Source organism: Pinus tabuliformis, chromosome 8, assembly GCF_031772625.1.
Source record: "Pinus tabuliformis cultivar Carrire ecotype Pingquan chromosome 8, CPIR1, whole genome shotgun sequence".
Taxonomy (NCBI): domain Eukaryota; kingdom Viridiplantae; phylum Streptophyta; class Pinopsida; order Pinales; family Pinaceae; genus Pinus; species Pinus tabuliformis.
In genome coordinates this window covers 902,034,246-902,056,324 of record NC_142294.1, presented here as the reverse complement: position 1 = coordinate 902,056,324, position 22,079 = coordinate 902,034,246, and positions in this window count along the sequence as shown.

Here is a 22,079-nt window from a genome sequence, read left to right as displayed (position 1 = left end):
TTGCAAGAATTCCTAGGAAAGATCAATTTCCTAAGGAGATTTATCCCAAACTTGTCCGAGCTGATAAGAATTCTAAATAAAAAGTTAAAGAAGGATTCCAAGGTAAAATGGACTTTAGAGGCCAAGCAAGCCTTTGAAGGCATAAAATATGCCTTAACCCAAGCCCCAGTCCTCACAAGTCCTCAATTTGATAAAGATTTCATCATTTTTTCATTTGCATCTGAACACACCATTGCTGTTGTCCTTTTCGAGAAAGATGATCAGGGAAATGAAAAGCCAATTGCATTTTTCAACCGAGCCCTTAGAGATGCACCCTTGAAGTACCAAATCATGGAGAAGCAAGCATATGCCCTTGTTAAAGCAATCAAAGATTTCAGAATTTACATTTTATATTCACATGTGATTGCTTATGTGCCAAATGATGTTGTAAAAGACATATTAACTCAAGAGGGCATAGAAGGAAAAAGAGGCAAATGGATTGCCAATATCCTTGAGTATGACATTGAGATAAAAACCACGAAGACGATAAAGGGACAAGGTTTAGCCAAACTGATGTCCGAAACCAATTTTCAAGCCTTAGACATTAATCAACTTGACAATGAGCAGGAGCTGACGACTCCATAGATTAGTCAAGCTTTTTTGCAATCCCCATGGTATGTTGATATATGTTTTATATTGTTAAACCTGTGTTCTCCTCCAGGGTTGTCCAGAACCAAAAAGAGATTTTTAAAGATGAAAGCATCAAAGTTTTGTGTCTTAGATAGTGCCCTGTTTTGGAAAAATCATGAAGGAATATTGCTGAATTGTCTAACTATAAATGAAACTGACAGTGTCATGAAAGAATTTCATGTAGGGGACTGTGGAGGGAACTTATATTGGAAGTCCACTGCTGATAAGATACTAAGGGTTGGTTTCTATTGGCCCTCTTTGTTTTCTGATGTAAGAAAGTTTGTTGTTTCATGCCCCATATGCCAAATCTTTGAAGGCAGAAGAAAGCTTATGCCCTTACCCCTTAAGCCCATTTCAACCGAGAAGCCTTTTCAACAATGGGGTATTGACTTCATTGGAGAAATCCATCCATCCTCTTCTGGCCAGCATAAGTGGATTCTAACAGCCACAGATTACTTTACCAAGTGGATTGAAGCCATCCCATGTAGGCAAGCCAATGGCTCCACCATCATCCAATTCCTTGAAACCAACATTTTGTCCAGATTTGGCTGTCCTGAGAAGATCATTACAGATAACGCTGCTGTCTTCAAATCCAACAAAATGATCAGTTTTTTCCACAAATTCCACATTACCTTAGGTCACTCCACAGCCTATTACCCTCAAGGCAATGGCCCAGCCGAATCATCCAACAAGAGTCTAATTAACATCATTAAGAAAGTCTTGGAGGAGAACAAGAAGAACTGGCACAAAAAGCTTTTAAATGCCCTATGGGCAGACAGATTGTCAACCAAGAGATCCATTGGGATGAGCCCATATGAGTTAGTCTATGGCATGGAGGCCAAGTTTCCATCTTCTTTGGGAATCCCTGTTATCAAATTGCTGCAAGAGATTCAGGCAGAGCCAAATGATATTCAAAGAAGAATAAACCAGACCATCCATTTGCAGCAAACATGAGAGCAAGTGTACGACAGAGCTCAGATTTTACAAGAGAAGCTCAAGAAAATGTTTGAAAAAAGAACCAAGGCTGAAGATTTCTACATAGGCAACAAAGTCTTAAGATGGGATTCAAGAAGAGAGGACAAAGGAAAGCATGGCAAGTTTGATTTCCTATGGAAAGGCCCCTTTATTATTTCTACTGTTCAAGGCAACAACACATATTTTCTCAAGAGTTTGGATGGCAACATAGCTGAAGAAGGCCTTGTCAATGGCCGAATGCTAAAGCACTATCATGATCCCTTTTGTTGAACGCAACACAGCTCTGTATACTATCTGTACATTAATATTTGTATTTTCAGCACTTTTTCTTATAACAGGCCAATAAGAGGGAACAATGCAGCAAATTTTGAAGGAAAGATCAAAGAAAGCTCTATTTTAGATCTATGTTTTTGAAATAATTCCAAAGAAGTGCTCAGGTAGATTTCAATATGTTTACAAGCACCCAAAAGGCAAGAAGCAGAGTTGTAATTTTTTCTGCAATTCAGCTCAAAAGGATACTGCATATCAGCTTATAACAATTCAGTCAAAGGCATTGACAAGAAGGAGAATTTCAATTTACAGCAACAAGTGAAGATCAAGACATTCTGACCTGCTGTTCTTGGCTTTTCATCCTGAAAAACCATCCCCAAGTGGAGCCACTGTTAGCCTCCTATTGCAATAGGTTTCATATTTCATGATTGACTGTTTTACATGCCAAATATGTCATCTTTTCATGCTGCAAGGTTCTATATTTCCAAGAAGTTCCATTTTGAAGAATCATACCATTTTTGAAGAGTTTTATAGATAAGGGAAAGCCAAACAGCTTAATCTTGGCTTCCCTAGGTTTAAATTGCTTGTTTTAGAAGATAGAGAATGAATATTTGTCCAAACAACTTAAGCTTGGCAGATCAGTAGCTAGGTAGAGAAATGAAGGAGCTCAACTACTTAATCTGGGCCCTTGGAAGAAATAAGGGTTGATTTTAGATAGGAGGGCAGTTAAAAGAAAAGAAGACAATCAGGGTCTGCAAGTCTAAGTGCACCCATGCAAAAAGAAGAAAAAATGCTAGGTAAGTAGGCTGGGTAAGTAGTTTTGTGGTTGCAGAATCAAGCTATGTGATCCATTTTATGTTTTCAAGTGTTATATCTATTCAGATCACAATTATGAGGCAGTTTTTCATGTGGAGGAGCTCAAGCGAGGCATGTTTAACTCCCCCTTCTTCTTCTTCCCCAAATCATTCACTAACCTCCCCAAAGAGGTCAAGATCTACTTGATATCTCTTAAGTTTCATCATTTGTCATATCATTGGCCTAAGTAAAGGTTTGCTTTGCTTAGGAGTACTTTTATTCACTCTATAAGTCATTTTTCCCTTTTAAGTGGCCTAAGATCTCTAAAATTAGAGCTTTCTTATCATTTTCATATTAACTTCTAACTTACTATGTAAATCCCTATCTATTTCCCCTTCCCCTTACTAAAAATCACTAAATATCTCCCCTATGTACATATTCCCATCCCCTGGTACTATAGCCCTATAACATCAGTTTGGGGAAATGTTGAGTTCATTTGGGGCTTAGCATTAGCCTTCCGCGTCCTAACCCTGGGATTAACTTAACATTTGGTTAAGTTAATAACCTCTTTCCTCACCCCTTTACCCATAACATTTCATCATTTTTACCCTCTCGCGCTCATCGTTTAAAGTTTAGTGTTAAAATGTTTGAATAAACATTAAACACCACCAGTGCATAACCCACAAACCCAAAGTTTTGACCCCCCCGTCACATAAATAAATCAAATATTTGGGCGGGCCCTCGCACATAAACCTGCCGCCAGCTCCGCGCTCCGTCAGCCCTCCGATCCGCCCCCCCAGATCTGACGGCTCTCGGAGATTTCAGAGCTGCCCCGACATTCGACAGTTAGCCTCTGATAGGCTAGCGGTTTCTCCACCGTACCAAAGGCACGTGTCTCCATGCGATTGTATCGGGCGGGCTCTGACAATTACCACCCTCGTACAGAAGGCGGTCCGATAAAACCATAAACTGCCTTCTGTCTCTCCGCTCCTGACATCATCACCACAACAGCGCTACGTCACCTCTGCGTCAACCTGCCACCGCATCTGTCAGCGTCCCTACCCCGCCACTATGCCCTATGCCACGTTGTCACCCTGCCGTACTGCCACGTCACACTGCCACGTCACCCTGCCATGTCACCCTGTCGTACCGGGACCCACCACTGACGTCATGCTGACGTCATCACCGAAAAGGCGCGAAGGGCAAAAATCACAACAAAGGATGTCCGGAACGAAAAAACTGGGGCAGTTTTTGATGCGCGATTATCGCTAATCGCGCATCGCTAAGAAAAATTGATCAAAATGGAGGGCCTCTCATGGCTCGGCTATCTGCAAAACCCAAAAATTCACGGGAGGCAACAAGATTTCTTCATGTATGTTCATATTCAATCAGCCAGTGCCGATAGCATTCTAGAGGCCACAAAAAGCATTTGCAGTAGCTATTTTTGCCTTGAAAGAGCAGAAAAGGGGCGATTTGATAGTTTCGAGCATATCAAAGGAAAGATAAAATCCAGATTAAATTGAAGAGTATCAGTGAAGCGGCAAAGAGTATCAGATCGGCAATATCAAAGCAGGTGAACATTAAAGGCCTCCATCCAAGTCAAAGAAGCAGAAAAGGCCATTCAAAGCTCATCAGATCGGGATTAGTGCACATTAAAGCCACCTAAAAGTAGCATAACCGCCTTAGAGGTGCAGATAAGAGACAAGACACAGTTATTGCAGAAACACTGTACCGAGCCACCAAGGACACCATATTAGCTCATTTTGATACAGATGCCTCCAGGACAGCTCAAATAAATATCTTCTTGCATTAATTCCAGGACAAGATTAGATTAAAGAACTCATTTCCCTCAGATTTGTTTAAGGTCTATTGTAATAGATATTTTTGGATATTTTCTCTATATAAACCACCCTAATTCATTGTTTAAAGGGTTGATTGGTTGATAATCCTCATTCTAGACTTGCGCTATATATTTTGAGAGCTCTGTAATCAAAGACTGCTGGAATGCTTTGGATGAAGAACTGACTGTTGTGTTATTTAATGGCCAAAGAGTGATTGTGGAATTCCTATGCTACTACATGGCTCAATAAGTGTTTTCCTACCTCTGTTTATAGTTTACATATGTTTATGTACCATTGTGTTACCATCTAAATAGCAAGAAAGAAGAATAGCTTAGGTTTTGCTTGACTGCACCCTATGCTTAGTTCTTGTTATTTCTATATGTTTTCTTCAGAAATGGTTATGAATATGCATACTTAAATGATCATGTTTACCCTGTTTCTTTCACATATGACTGTTATTTAGGAATTCTTGACTGCTCCTAGATAAACTTTCATTCACATTCCCTCTCTGTTAGCTAATGAAAGATTCTTAATTGCCTTTCATCTCTGACCTTCATTCCATCTTTATTCCAGCTTGATATTGTTCTATGTGTAGCTATCCTACTCTATATTCCTCTTGTGACCAAGAAAACGCAACAGCAAGCTCTAATCCATGAATCCATGCCCAATGGTTTGAACTTCTCACTCTATGCATCCCAACTCCACTTGAAAACATCATCCTTCCCACCAAAATCAAAACAAAACCCATGTACACCATAACTAGCCTAAAATCAACCCAAAACAAAGTTAAATTTTAAAGAGAGAGCCCTCTCTGACTGCAGGTAGGCTAGGACCTGCAGCCCAAAGATTGGTTTGTGGTTACCTCGGCCGTATCCCTTAAGGAGCCAAGGGACAACTTGAGTGATAACATGAAGAACCAAGATCTCCTCTTGGGGTAATTCAGCCATTAAGTAGCCTAGATAAGGGAAGCACTGCAAAAGTCATTTATAACAAAGTTGAAAAACTCAAGAACCAAAATCCCCCAGACATTAGGCACTCTCATCATCCCAGATAAAGGAAGTGTTGTTAAGGCCATTCCTGTTAGAGCCATTCCCCCTCGACAACCTAGGAATACCCTCCTAGATATCTTAGAAGGCTATTGGCATATATTTGACCAAATGGCCCAAAACCAGCCAAACACCCAAACCTCTACACTGCAATACCCCATTGTGGATATTGCAGCTAATGCACCTATGAAAGCAATTTCTCTCCAGCATATCCCTACATTCCATGGCCTTACATCAGAAGATCCAGATGCATTCTTATTTTAATTTGATGTGTTGTGTACAGGATATGACTATACCACTGATCCCCATAAACTAAAATTATTTCCCTCTACATTAAAAGGGGCTGCTTTAAGATGGTTTATGGGGCTCGGTGGTGGTGTTATAAATAACTGGGATCAAATGAAAGAGTCTTTTCTAAAAAAATATCAGGATTATTGCAGGTCTAGAGAGTTAAAAGATGAAATATTTCAGATGGTAGCTAGACCAAATGAAACATTAGAAGAATATGTTGAGCATTTTCAATATAATCTTCAAAGATATCCTTATGCATCATTACCCTTACCTGATAATGTATTAAAAACAACATTAATTAGGGGAATGAAGGAACAATGGATTGAAACACTAAATATTATGGGAAAAGGAGATATTTATCAGGAAAATTTTGCTGACATTATTAATTTATGTATCAGGAGCTCGAGAGGTAGCACAAGACTAAAACCAACGGAACATGACAGGTTTATAAGGGACAACAAGATCTCTATAGAGGAAGTGACTCACGCAGAAATTGGAAATTTATTAGAAAAATTTAAAACTGACATATTGGGGACACTGACAACACAAGTTGATATTATGCAGGCTAAACAAAAGCAAGCAGAGGTAGAATAAAATTTGGCAATCTTTTGTCCCAGATGCAGAAAGAAACATAGCCACAAGGAGTGTCCATTAGATGCAGTTCAAGTCTGCACCATTTGTACAAAAGACCACTCTACAGAGAGCTATCCCTCACTTCCTGGATTGAAAGTAGTATACAAGGAAGCATAAGAAGAGCCAGAACCGATGTATCTACTCAATCAACGTCGTCAATGGTGGCTGCGACAATCAGGTATGTTCCCAGATCCATCTTCTTATTTTTAGCCTCCACAATATCATGCTCAACAATATAATACAATGTGGCAAAATCAACCTCTCTTCTCGAATTGGTCACAGCAACCATTTCCTTCATCATCACTGTGGCCAAACCAAACAAGTCAACCCAGTTGGCCAAATTTTCCCTATACTCCACCATATTGGAAAAACAATGTATATCCAACACAATGGTCCCCTCCTACTTCACAGAGTCAAGCCTGACAGACAAACTGGCAAAGACCGATGAATCAGCCAGTAGGAACCATTCCGCTCCCTTAACCTACACTGCCAGCATTACAACAAAACCCCCAGTCTAACTTAAGACCGCAACTCCCAGCCCAACCCAACCCTAATTTGAACAATAGACCAGTCCAATCTATTCAAATAATTGAAACACTAGAGATAGGAACTGATCTAAGGGAGTGTAATGACCTTCAATTAAGATTGGTGCGCATCATTGAAACAGAGGGAGATAAAGCCGATCAAGTTGAAAATAAATTACCTATAGAACAACTGCCACAATAAGAGGATGTGACCAGACAACAAATTCATGATCAAGAAACCACATCTTCTCCCCCATTCCCAGAACGATTAATTATACCTCGACCTATACAACATCCTGATTTTGACATTCTCGGAGAACTAAAAAATCTATACATAAAAATCCCACTCCTCCAAGCCATTCAAGACATCCCAATATATGCAAAGACCATCAAGGAGCTATGTATAAAAGAACCAAGGAGGAAAATAACAAATAACCCAAAAGTCCAAGTAGTTGGTACCTTATCCGACCTATTATTAGGAAGAGAAACACTCGTTAAATATGAAGACCCAGGAAATCCAATAATAACCATACAAATCAATGGACAAACCTTCTCAAATTCCTTAGTTGATCTAGGAGCTGCAATTAATATCTTAACAACCTCCACTTGTCAAAAACTGGGCATTACATCAATAGAACCGACCTCCACTTTATTAGAACTAGCTGACTGATTAGGCTAGAGGGCACACCGCATGATTTCATGATATTTGTTGATTCCTGGGATTATCCTGCCAATTCTCTGATAATAAACCCCAAAAACTGACTTGATGGACATCCATTGATTTTAGGCAGACCTTGGCTTGCAACTGTTAATGCTTATATTGGCTGCCGATAAGGCAGTATGACCATAACTAGGGGAGCTAATATCAAGAATCTAGCTTTATATCCTCCAACCCAGCCAAGTGCCACAATAATAAAAACTAAAAAACATCCTGTATCATACCTTACCGAAAATATTAGATCTCCATTAACCATAGAAGAGGCCCTCGATTTCAAAGACCAAACAGAAGATGATGCCATTAACAATTTTATTAGCCAAGCTGAATCTAGATCCCACATACAATGTCACATGATAGAAGCAACATTTGATAATGAATTAGAAGAAGATCCTCTTAAAGATACTCACGATCAAACAATACCTACTACCTCTGTCTCAAATAGCAAAATTGTAGAAATTGAGCCAGGAAAGACTTTAAACATTAATGCCAACCTGACTTCCGAACAAGAAGAGAAGCTCATCCAACTACTAAGGAAATACAAAGAAGCATTTTCATGGGACTATCTTGACATGAAAGGAATTGATCCCCAGTTATGTACACACCACATTTACATAGAGAAAGATGCGAGACCTGTTCGCCAACGACAAATGAGACTTAACCCTCATCTAAAAGACATTGTAAAAGCTGAACTTTAAAAACTTTTAGATGTGAACTTAATCTATCCTATCTCTGATAGTAAATGGGTCTCTCCACTTGTTGTGGTGCCAAAGAAGAATGGAAAGTGGAGGATTTGTGTAGATTATAGAGAGCTAAATAAAGCAACACAAAAATACCACTTTCCCCTTCCATTCATTGACCAAGTATTAGACACTTTGGCAGGAAAGAAATTCTTTTCTTTCTTAGATGGCTTCAGTGGATACAATCAGATTCAGATTGCCCCTGAAGACCAAGACAAAACTACTTTTACTTGTCCTTGGGGAACATTTGCCTACAGAGTTTTACCTTTTGGCCTATGCAATGCCCCTGCCACATTTCAAAGGGCTATTCTCAGCATCTTTTCAGACTTAATAAATGAAGGGCTCGAAGTATACATGGATGATTTTACACCATACGGAGATGATTTTGACCCAGCATTGGACACACTGGAAAAAGTGCTCTAGCGCTGCATTGCCACCAGGCTCTATTTGAGCCATGAAAAATGCTATATGATGATGATGGAAGGACTTATTTTAGGCCATTATATCTCAGCAGCTGGCATACAGGTAGACCCAACCAAAATTCAAATAATTTTGCTAATTCCCACTCCTACCACTCAGATAGAGGTACGCAGTTTTCTTGGATTTTCCGGTTACTATATAAGATTTATAGAACATTTTTCTCATATTGCTACACCTCTATATGCACTGACAGGCAATGCTCACTTTCTTTGGACAAAAAAATGTGATCGTGCTTTCCAGGATCTGAAAAATCTTGTGTCAACAGCCCCAGTCCTTAGTGGTCCAAATTGGGACTTGCCATTTCAAATTTCATTAGATCCTTCAAATACAGCTATTGGAGTAGTCCTTGGGCAGGAAGAAGATAAAAATCCATATGAAATTTATTATATTAGCAAGAATTTATCTCCTGCTAAATTGAATTATACCATTACTGAAAAGGAATTTTTCACTGTAATACATGCTGTTAATAAATTCAGGCATTATATTACTGGATATCCTGTTCTCTTGTATATAGATCAATCTGCCATAAAATACTTAGAAAATAAACCAATCACAAATGGTAGAATAACTAGATGGCTGATTTTATTGCAGAAATTCGATATCACAATCAAGGACCGACCTGGAAAATAAAATCTTGTAGCTGACTTTCTCTCGCGAATGCCAAAACCAATGGATGCAACAATAGTTGAAGATTAATTTCTAGATGAGCATTTATTTGCTGTCACTATTAAAACACCCTGGTATGCTGATGTTGCAAATTATTTAGTAGTAGGAAAATTACCGAAACATCTGACCCCCAATGAACGAAAACATATTGTCCAGCGAAGTACTTGATTTTCTTGGATTGGGGGTTACCTGCTTCATATAGGGGCAGATATGCACATCAAGAGATGCGTCCGCAAAGATGAAATTTTTGACATTTTGAAAGCTTGTCATGATGGACCATGTGGCGAACATTTCGCTAATTAAAGAACTAGTCACAAGGTGCTGTAAACAGGGTATTATTGGCCCGTGATCTTCAAATATGCAAAGAAGTTCGTTCAAGCTTGTGATAACTGCCAATGAGCAGGACGCCCTGGACAGTCCGATGAAATGCCCCTAAATCCATAGCTAGTTATTAAACCATTCGAGCGATGGGCCCTCGATTTTGTTGGTCCAATTAACCCATCCTCGAACCAGAAAACATATATTTTGGTAGCAACAAAATATGTCACCAAATGGGTTGAAGCAGAGGCATTGCCGAGAGCTACAAAGGATTCTGTCATATAGTTCCTATTCCATATATTTGTGCGGTATGGGCTTCCAAGAGATATAATTACAGATGGTGGACCACAGTTTGCTAGTAACAAGATTGCTGCAACACTAAAAAACTATCATATCCAACATAAAATCACTACTCCATACCACCCACAGGCAAATGGTCAAGTAGAAAGTAGCAATAAAATAATAGAAGCAATCCTAACAAAAACCATTGCATCACATAGACGCAATTGGGCTGCAAGATTACCAGAAGCCTTGTGGGCTTACAGAACAACATGGAGAAGCACTACCGGCTATTCGCCATACCAAATGGTATTTGGAAAGGAACCCATCTTCCCAATAGAATTCGAGATACAAACTCTGCGAATAGCATAAGAAGTCGGTCTGGATCTAAATGAAGCACAGATTAAAAAATTATAGTAGATTAATGAGCTAGATGAAATCAAGCTCTCTACCCTTCAACACACTGCATTGATCCAACAGTAGCGAGCTAAATGGCATGACATTCTCATTAAAAAGAAAGTCTCCCGCGAAGGAGATTGGGTGCTCCTATACAATTCCAGGTTTCAGGATCTTCCCAGGAAGCTTCAGACTCATTGGCTGGGGCCATACGAAATCCAGAAGGTACATGATAATGGCACCCTTACTCTAATCACCATTGACGGATCCGGACATACCTTCAAGGGAAACAGCCACCGAGTTCAACTATATCACAAACCACTTACTCGGGAATCCTTCTACCAGCAACTCTGTGAAGACACCGACATGCAAATTTTGGAGGAGGAGGAGAAATCTCCCTCACCTTCGGTTAATTAAGTGATTCAAATGCTCTTACATTCTGTACATAATTCCTTTGTTTTTTTAGTGTAAATTATTCTCTGTAGATATTTTTTTTCATTTGCACTTTGTTGTTCCTTTTAGGAAGAAACAGCATTCTCACCACCTCGTTGTTCCTTTTTCAAGGAACAACACCTCTGCATTTTGCTATTCCTTTTTGTAGGCTTAGTAGTTCCATTGTTTTTGCTGTTCTTTTTCCCAAAGGAACAACACTTGCATTTTTCTACTGTTCCTTTTTTTCGAAGGAACAACACTATCGTTTTTTTTGTTCCTTTTCTGAAGGAACAACCCTTGTGTGCACTCTTGTTTTTCTGCTGTTCCTTTTATGAAGGAACAACACTTTCGTTTTTTTGTTCCTTTTCCGAAGGAACAACACTTTTGTTTTTCAGTTGTTCCTTTTTTGAAGGAACAACACTTTCATTTTGTTGTTCCTTTTCCGAAGGAACAACACTTTTGTTTTTTTGTTGTTCCTTTTTCGAAAGGAACAACACTTTTGTTTTGGCTGTTCCTTTTTTCTGTTCCTTTTCCAAAGGAACAACACTTTTTTTTGCTGTTCCTTTTTCGAAGGAACAACACTCTCACTTTTTGCTATTCCTTTTCCAAAGGAACAACACTTTTTGTTTCTACTGTTCCTTTTTCCTAGAGGAATAGCACTTGTATCTTCTGTTGTTCCTTTTCCAAAGGAACAACACTTGTGTTTTTCTGCTCTTCCTTTTTTTTTGAAGAAACAACACTTGTATTTTCTGTTGTTCATTTTCTAAAGGAACAACACTTGTTTTTTTTTCCTGATCCTCTTTGAAACGACAACATTTTCATATTCCTTTTACTCATGTTTGTTCTCCTTGCTGTTCCAATCAAAAGATAGTTGCTATTCCTCTCAATATACAATAGTTTTAAGTTTTTTTCTTGTGATTTGGAGCACAACTATACACTTATGCAGTGGATACAAAACTAGAGCACATTGGAATGAGTAAATTACATAATATTGCTATTTTTACAAGAAATTGCTTTGCATTGATAGGAAGAAAGAGGAAAGGACACAATTATTCATCGCTTTGATATCATTATTCTACTAATACTACTATGATTGGTTATCTTTATCATGGTGGCTCTTTCTAAATTCCCATAATCTTCTTTGATCATTATTAAGGAATAAGAACAAAGGGTATATTTTTCTATTGAGATGTTAAGACTTCTTCCACCATTCCTACTCTTAAGGAGTGTTGAACCACCCTTTGTGTATAAATAGGAAAGTACTTTATAAAAGAGAAAAAAGAGAAAATGTTTATATGATTTGCTAATATGGGTTGTCAAATGAAGGATAGGGGGTCTCATCAAGAGCGAGCCTACCATGATCACAAGGAAGAAAGTGAAGTGGCATTCCCACTATGGCCACCACACCAGGGATATGAACCAAGAGGCACATCAGAAAAAAGTAAAAAGTCCTTGGAGCAGGAGGTCTCATCACGAGCCGGCCTGCCCACCTTTCACTCCTTCCTGGTGAATGGCATTATGGTTTAACTGGTTACCAAGCCAGCATAATGAGCTCCATTTTGACATTACACAACACTTCCTAATCATACACAAAGGATCATGGTTCCATGGGTGAAACAAACAACTCTGTCAAGGTTATGGACACCTGTGAGCAACAGAGCTTTGTTAATAGTATTGAAGTCACATTCCTTATACACCAATAGCAATCATCAAGACCCTTCTTTGTCTTATACCTTTGTAATAGGTCAAATGAGATTATGTATATCACTTCCCCAAACCTTTCAACACATGAAAATCTATTAGAACCAATCATGACAGAAAAGTTGATAATGACTGCATCAGAATTTTTATGCACATCAGTTGTCCTATCCTCCTAGCTTCGCATCATATCACGACATTCTCTTATTTGTTAAGCGATCCTATTATACACCTTGATTTTGGCAACATGCTCCTTTTGTAAACATGGCATTTCGGTATACGCTGTTCCTTTATGACTCTGTACCATGGCAGTTCGGCACGCCGCTCCCTCATTCGACGGCCGAGGATGACCTATCACATTGCAGGGGGGAAGCAAGTGACCTCGTAATTTGCTGGTATACGTGTCAGACCATTATTCGGAGAATTTTCACTTGGGAATAGCAAGGCTTAACGGTATATCATTTTTCAATTTGCATGGCTTGTTGTTCCTAAGCTATTTCCATATTATGCTCTGCAACAATTAGTAAGCGACTCAGGATTTGAACGAGCCTTGCTATTTCATTATTTATATGTATTTCCAATAGTTTGAACAACCTGCTGTTCAATTTTCGTCTCTGCATTTTTACAGTGTGCTAAAACATGGGAGGAAGATCAATTCAGAGAGAACCACAGGTATTGACAGTTTCTGATGCTGCACGGGAAATCCTGACAAGGGCAGGATGGCTAGTTTATCTCAATCATTTACAGGAATCCAACGAGACCGTAGCAATAGAATTCTTGCAGAACTTGCAAGAATATCACTCTGTTAGCGCTTGAATTTGGCCTCAGGCTGAAAAAGACAAAATCCAAGGCAACATCAAACCACTTAGCCTCGTAGCTAGCCCTATGGGGCAGGAGAGGGCTCTCTCCGGGTCTATCTCGGAAAACGGTCTTCAAAGGGGGGAGATGACCAATAAAGAACACTGATTTTAGGCTAGTAAACTGATTGAGAAGGTTTGATTTCAGATTTTTAGGGTTTTGGTGGAAAACAGGAGGAGAGCAATTTTGGGTGCGGGGATGGGACACAACTTTTGCAGAGGTCTTTTTGGGGCAAGGTAGGAGATTGTATTGATGCCTTTGATTTAAGTGAATGAATAGGAATGACCGGTGAGGAGCTAAAGAGAGCAAGAAACTTTCGAGAGTTCTCTTTAGACAGAGGAAAACATAGATATTAAGCAAACTTAAAGGCAGAGCATATAAATTATGAATTCTACCTTAACACTTCATTTACTTAATGTGCAGAAAAGAAAAGTGGGAAAATTATACACATAACACACTTACAAGTACATGAGAGAAGCACACCATCAACACAAATAACCACAGGAATCCCAAAAAGTGTTGCAAAACCCTGGTCTTTCCTTTGCCAAAATTGCAGAGATACAAAGTGTAATACAATAGAAGCTTATCCCTCAAGAATCCAACCATGAAAATGACTAAGAAAATACATAATATAGGCAAGCTAACACCTTTCCTTGCCTCTAGGGGTCGAGCTCATCCTTCTAGGAGCTGTTTCAACCAATTCTAAACTGAGCACTAAAATCTAGGCAATCAAAACAACTTGCCTCTATAAGCTAGGAAACCAATTCATTCATTAAACTTTTGACTTTTTATGAATGAATCTTCTAAAAGAGATAAATAAGTGCCATGAAATCATAAAATTACATCAATTACATCAAGGAGGATGAAAAATCACTCCAAAAAGTCAAAACTAGTCAAATCTACTTTTTGCTGAGCTGTAGGTGAAAATCTGGAAAATTTCCCTGATGCATAGCGCCCCAATTCTCAACGCATAGCGCGCCTTTTGGCCAAATTTGGAGGCACTTCCTGGCATCCAAAGGAGGCCAAAGTAGGCTTGTTGGAAAGGTCTGGACGTCTACTTTCCAACCCAAGTGGAATTTCTCAATTTGGTGTCCATTTGCCCCTCCAACATTGCAATCTCCCAAGACTGCTCCTTGTGTGTTCAAAAAGTGGCAGAAAGTCATTTTTTGCATGTTTTTTTGACCTTCTGAGGGCTCAAAACCTGATGAAATGTCTTGGAAATTGCTAAGCAGGTGTAATTTGTCATGAAAAATCCAAAAATGCTGAGTTTTTGAGAAATGGACTTGCCCATCTTCAGGGTAGCGCGCTACGCGTTGAGGGCAAAAACCTGCTTTTTGACCAAAAAAATTCAAAAATGACCAAAATTGCTCCAAATTCTCTGAAATTTGACCTGAAGGTGTGTCATTTAGTGCCATGCTTCTTCAAGGAAGCCTCAGCCAAAATATGAAGGGGATCGGGCCTTTTTCTCCGTTTTAGTGCCTTGGCCAACCATCCTTTGAGTATCTTCATTCTTGCTTTTCACACATGCATGCGAGCTTAATAATGATGTTTCAAGTGATTGGCCTTTGCCAACAACTTCTCTAAATGGATGTTGACCCTCTCAAGATTAGCTTCTCGATCCTTACTGACCTGTTGCTAACGAAACTGCTTCCGGTGTAAGAGTAACATTGACTCCAGCTAAGGTAACTTGGTCTCCATGTAAATGCAAGACAAAGAGACAAGCCAATTCATGATGAAACTGGACCTCTGTCACCTTTGTGATACCTCCTTGGCACACTTACCTCCGGTGTAGAATCACTATCAAAATCCTGCTCATAATCTGTTTCGGTTTCTGACATAGTTTTGAAGGCAAGATAGCTGAACTGTATATGCTGACTATGCACACAATTAACTACTTTTTGACTTTTTCAAATGCTGTTACCAAGGGGACATAAATACAAGTGAATTGAGTAGGGTTTGGGATTTTTGTAGAGTGATATTATAGGATTTTATGGGACATCTTTAGGAGAATGCTGGTGAATATGGGTAAAAAAAAGAAGGATTAAAATGGTAAACCTTGGGCAGCATTCACTGTTTGAAACCCTAGCAGAAACTTGGACTTTAAATTTCTCACAACAATTTAGGGTTTTTACTTTTAATTTGCATGGCATCTTTATCACATTTCTTTCATATTCATCTTGGAAAACTAAAACTAGCCATGGAAAGAAGCTTACTTGTATCGTCTTGAGCTAAGAGAGGATTTTGAGAGCTTGCAGGCAGGTGACTGGGTGAAAAACCCAACGCGTAGCATGCCTTTCCCAATGCGTAGTGCCCCTCTAATGCGTAGCGCACTTGTAATTTTGCATTGAGAAATGTGGCATGATGCGTAGCGCGCTCCTGATGTATAGCGCGGCTAGTTCAACGCATAGCGCGAATTTCAAATGACTTTGGGAGGCCTTCCTGGTTTCAGAATTGGGCGCAGGATAGCTTGTTGGAAAGGCCTTTGAGTCTACTTTCCAACCCAACTGGAATTTTTCAATTTCGAGTTCATTTGCCCTGTCAAAATTCAAATCTACCAAGACTTATCAAAATGTGCCAAATGAGGCTGCCTCAAGGCAGAGTGCTGTTACAGTCAACATTTGAATGCCTTCCTCAACTCCAAATTGAGCTCATGATAGTTCATTGGAAAGCTCTTTGTGCCTAGTTATCATTTGATGCATCAAGAAAGTCATTTGGACAACCAAGCTAGGAGAAAACTTGATTTTCCCAAGGTCACTTTAGAGGTGCATTCGATTCTCCTGAGGCAACGGTATTTTTGACATTTCTCTAAAACCATGACACCTGTGTAAAACGTGAAGGAGGTTTTTCTTCTTTGGCATGTTGTGGACAAAAAGGTCTCTCATTTTTCCAGAATTCATCTTTGATTGCTCTGAAACATCTTTTGAGTGAAACCTATCCCGATGTGTGAAACAAGGGATTTTGTTGAAATGAAGCGAAATGAAGGGGATAAGGGGCTTTTAAATTCTTGGGGAAATTTTTGGAAGTAGGGATGGATGTTAGGAAGTAGGGGAAAGTGAATCTTAGAGATTGAGTGAGGGGAAGGGGTCCAAAAGGGCAAAACACAGGCCCAACCTAGAAAATTGCCAAGTTGTAGCAAGAAACTAGGGTTTGTGCAAAAATGAAGAATTTGGGGGATCTAAGGGATGGGAAGTGTTTAATAAGGTACATGAAGGATAAGGGAAGGTGTATGAACATCTGGATACAAGTTTTGCTAATGATTTGACCATCCAAGAGAAATTAGCTTTCAAAACCCTAGGAGAGGGAAATGACCTTGCTTAGGTGCAATTGAAGCATGAACAAGATGTAAAATGACTCATTAGACATTGACATGATAATGAAAACCCTATGAATGATGATAGAATCAGCTGAATAGTGACATAGATTGGCATTTGGGCAATTTTGAAAAGAGTGAAAGCAAACCCTAGACGTAATGCCTAGTGACCAAATTTTGCTTGAAAACTCTTTGAAATGACAAAATTTGACCTGGACACTCTGAGACCACTTTGTAAGAGCACGTTTGATCACTCGAGGAAGGCTGGAAAGACTGACACTAACATTGGCTCCAATGGGGATGGTAGCTCCTTGGAGGTGCCAAGAACGGCAGATCTTTGGGAGAGCAGACAGTGCCTTCGTCCATTGGGCAATGGAGTCAAAAACTCAAGCTGAAATGCATGACTAAAAACTGATGACTTGACAACACAAATTGACTCTCACTCAACTAAAAACTGACTCAATACTTAAACACAACCGACAAACTGAAAATGATGCTCAAAGGGGAGCTTATTCATCACAACCTACCCTAACAGTTTCATTCATCACCGGATCAAGTGAAATGAAACAACCAGTGCAACCAAGTAAGTATTCCATCTGCTGTTCGAATTTTCCGCAAGTGCTCACTCATGAACAACAAGAGAGAACTACTGAAAGGCAACTCCCATGACAACTTGGAAACAGATCCGTTGAATGATATGAATTCTCTATCCGCCTCCAAAAACACTGCATAAGGATCTTGAAATTCAAGCACACTGGAGCTTAGCTCATCTAATGGATTACTTCTCGTTTCCTCATACCATGAATGCAAACTTTGATCTGAGCCTTGTGACGAGACCTCTGCTGAAAATGACAAAGAAACTGACTGCCGGATCAAGCTTGTATCAATACACGTTTCAAGCTCACATATAGACAATGGAGATAGATTTTGACTGCAAACCTCATCCAAAACATCAGCTATTGGATCATGAAAAACTTGAAAAGACTGCTGCAATGTATCCACTGAAAATGTATGACATCCTTCTAGCTGTTCATCTTTTTCTTGAGAGATTTTACAAAGATTCTGCCTTACAAACTGAAATCCTTCGAAACATCAAATCATGTATTTTGTCCTCCACAGCTTCATCTGTAATCTGCCCTTCAATTTCATTTGGTGGTTGCAAATCTGATGCCACAGGCTGCTCAAGAATTTTGTTATCTGTCTCATCCTCAACATTAACACTGAGAGATTGCTGATTTGTTATAGGCTTTTCATTTGAAGATTTACTATGCAATCTACCCTTCAAAAACTGAAATGATTCAAAACAGAATGGTACGGAGTCACCTTGAATCATTAAATCATGTGTGTCCACCTCCAAGTCTTCAGCTGCAACTTGACAATCAATGGCTTTCGGGGGTTGCAAATCTGAATATGAGAAGTCTTGAACAAAATTTTCATTGCTCTCAAGATGGTCCAAATCAGAACTTGTTGACAACTGATTTCTGATTGCATGGACATTGTCTCTAATGAACTGACATGAATCAAAACAAAAAGGCAAAGATCCTTCACTTATTTCAAAATTTTCTGCACTTTCCTCATCACTGTCATAGCTGGTATGTGAGGGCTGAACATTGTATTCAAGCTGCTGAAAATGAACTTCTTCCTCCCACAAACTAGCTGCTGGTTTGATTGCAAGATTAGCTTCTGTTTGGAGAACATAATCATCATCATACTGATCAAACTGAGGCAAATCATCATCAAACATACACATCATATCAACAGATCTCTCTTCGCCAAGGTGATCTACAAAACAATCATTATTAGATCTATGACAACTAGGATAAGAAACAAAATGTTTTGGATCAGCAACTTGTTCTTCTTCAATCAGCGAGCCATGGACTTGAACATCATAATCATTCCTTTTGGTGACCTTCTGCATCATCTCTTCTACTGCACTTACCAAAATGTCAAGCTTCACCTCTAGAGATGTTGATTTTTCCGGATCTATGTTTTTCATCTCTTCTTCCTTCATTCTTGCCCTTCGGATTAGCAGATGTGCCTCTACATTACTGCACTGTTTTGCATCTCATGAAGTGTTGCAATATCCCTTTCTCTCAGCTGAAACTCCATCTCCGGATCAAAGGCACCCGGATAGTGCAAGAGAGCAGATATAGGAGTAGGCCTTATGTCAACTGGCATCGAATAATAAATTTGGTTAAATCTGGCTGAAAACTGTTGTACTGTCTCCCCTGGCAATCTTTTCAGCTAGTTATACTCTTCTACAATCAAGAGAAGGTTCTGTTCGATCATCCACCTGTCGAGAAACACTTTGACAAACTGCTGGAAATCTGAAATGCATCAGGCAGGGCTTTGAACCAACTCTTCACTTTGACTAGCAAAGAAAGAGCAAAAAGCCTTATACTAACATCTTCGCTATCAACTTCAAAAAGGTCTAGAAAAGACTCAAAATTCTGCACATGTTGCTCAACGTTGACATTCTTACATTCACCATCAAACCTCGGCAAGTATAGATCATAGTTTTTGGGGAAAGCATGGAGAACAGAAAGTAAAACAAGAGGTTTATACCGATCCAGAATTTTACAAGGTGTAGGGATATGTACAGCAGGTATAGAATCAATCTTGGTCTCTTGAGATTCATTAATTTGAATATGGTCATCACAAAATTTGGAAAAAGGATCTTGATCAAGCTCAAAGGCATGCAAATCTTTGGTATTCACGATCTTCAAAGGGAAAGAATCAACTACAGGCCGAGGATCTCTTCTCAAATACAATATACGTTTCAAAGCCTTCTTGACATCCTTGGGAAAAGAGAAGAAATAATTTATGACAAAGAACAAAATGTCTTGGATGAAATTCCAACTTGAATACCTAATCTGTCCATGTTGTCCTTTCATGTTTTTGCTGGTCGGGATCATCCTCCAGTGGAGTCTTTGGATCTGATCTCGAAAATGATTTAGAGTCGTCAGGTGAATGATTTCATCCTTTCAAGTGTCTGATCGTTGTCCACCATCAACCATCAGATCTGAACTTGATACATGTAATGGGGTAATTAACAAGTTAAATGTCACGTTTACAAGCTAGACCGGAGATTCACTGAAGCAGCGTTTATCTACTTCCGCTAATGCAAAGAAAAAGGGTTTCGAAGGCTACCTGGCATAACTTCAGGCTCCGTCTGTAGCTTATAAAACAAATGACATCAACAAGAAAACCATTTGTTCTTCCCCAGTATGGTCGCCAATATGTTAGCGCTTGAATTTGGCCTGAGGCTGAAAAAGACAAAATCCAAGGCAACATCAAACCACTTAGCCTCGTAGCTAGCCCTACGGGGCAGGAGAGGGCTCTCTCCGGGTCTATCTCGACAAAAGGTCTTCAAAGGGGGGAGATTACCAATAAAGAACACTGATTTTAGGCTAGTAAACTGATTGAGAAGGTTTGATTTCAGATTTTTAGGTTTTTGGTGGAAAACAGGAGGAGAGCAATTTTGGGTGCGGGGATGGGACACAGCTTTTGCAGAGGTATTTTTGGGGCAAGGTAGGAGATTGTATTGATGCCTTTGATTTAAGTGAATGAATAGGAATGATCGGTGAGGAGCTAAAGAGAGCAAGAAACTTTTGAGATTTCTCTTTAGACAGAGGAAAACATAGATATTAAGCAAACTTAAAGGCAGAACATATAAATTATGAATTCTACCTTAACACTTCATTTACTTAATGTGCAGAAAAGAAAAGTGGGAAAATGATACACATAACACACTTACAAGTACATGAGGGAAGCACACCATCAACACAAATAACCATAACATAGGCAAGCTAACACCTTTCCTTGCCTCTAGGGGTCGAGCTCATCTTTCTAGGAGCTGTTTCAACCAATTCTAAACTGAGCACTAAAATCTAGGCAATCAAAACAACTTGCCTCTATAAGCTAGGAAACCAATTCATTCATTAAATTTTTGACTTTTTATGAATGAATCTTCTAGAAGAGATAAATAAGTGCCATGACTTCTGTGATCCATTTATATTTTTTCATTTAATTATTTATTTATTTAATAGATAAATAATTTATTTATTATTATTTTATATTTCTTCATTTATATATTTATATATTTATTTAATAAATAAATAATTTATTATTATAATTCTTCATATATTTATTTTATCTTACACCTAATATAACTAATTTTATATATTTATATATAAATATATATATATTTATTTATTTATTATTATATTACAATTTATTTATAATTTTATAAATAAATAATTTATTATTAATCTATAATTCTTTATTTAGATATTTATATATTTATTTATTTATCTTACACCTAATATAACTAAATTTTTATATATAAAAAAAAAAAAAAAATTACCTACTAATGATACCATTTATTTTTATTTTTTCAATAAATAATTTATACTATTATATTTATTAATTTATATTTTTTCATTTATTTATTTAATAGATAAATAAATAATTTATTATTATTTTATATTTCTTCATTTATATATTTATTTAATAAATAATTAATTTATTATTATTTTATAATTCTTCATATATTTATTTTTTATCTTACACCTAATATAACTAATTTTATATATTTATATATAAATTTATATATATTTATTTATTTATTATTATATTATAATTTATTTATTTATCTATTTTATACCTAAATTAACTGAATTTGACCTTGCTCCCTTAGTCAGGTAACCGTTGATGTCTCTGCTCTAGCTATTTAAACAGGCTAAGCTGGATCTGTTTTTCAACTTGTCCTGACGATGAACCACACTAGTTGGTTCGAAACGCGTCGACAAAAGATTGATTATGTGATTTTGCCGAAGATTTTCTAAACAAAGTGCCATGACATCATAAAATTACATCAATTATGTTATCACTTAGAACTGCAGTCACATGTATATAAGTCGAGTCCAAAATTTCATTGTTAAAGATGGATGTCAAATGGTTGTTATCCTATGTTTACCACTTAGGGGTCATGTTTTTCAATGATATTGATGAGAATCATTTTCAAAACCGTTAGTCATCCTCCATCAAGATTGATTAAGACATGTCTTATCTCGTATATGTCATTTGTCCTTTTCGCATTTTCGCAGCGCAGTTTGATTGGTTGATTTGAAGCGCAATGATG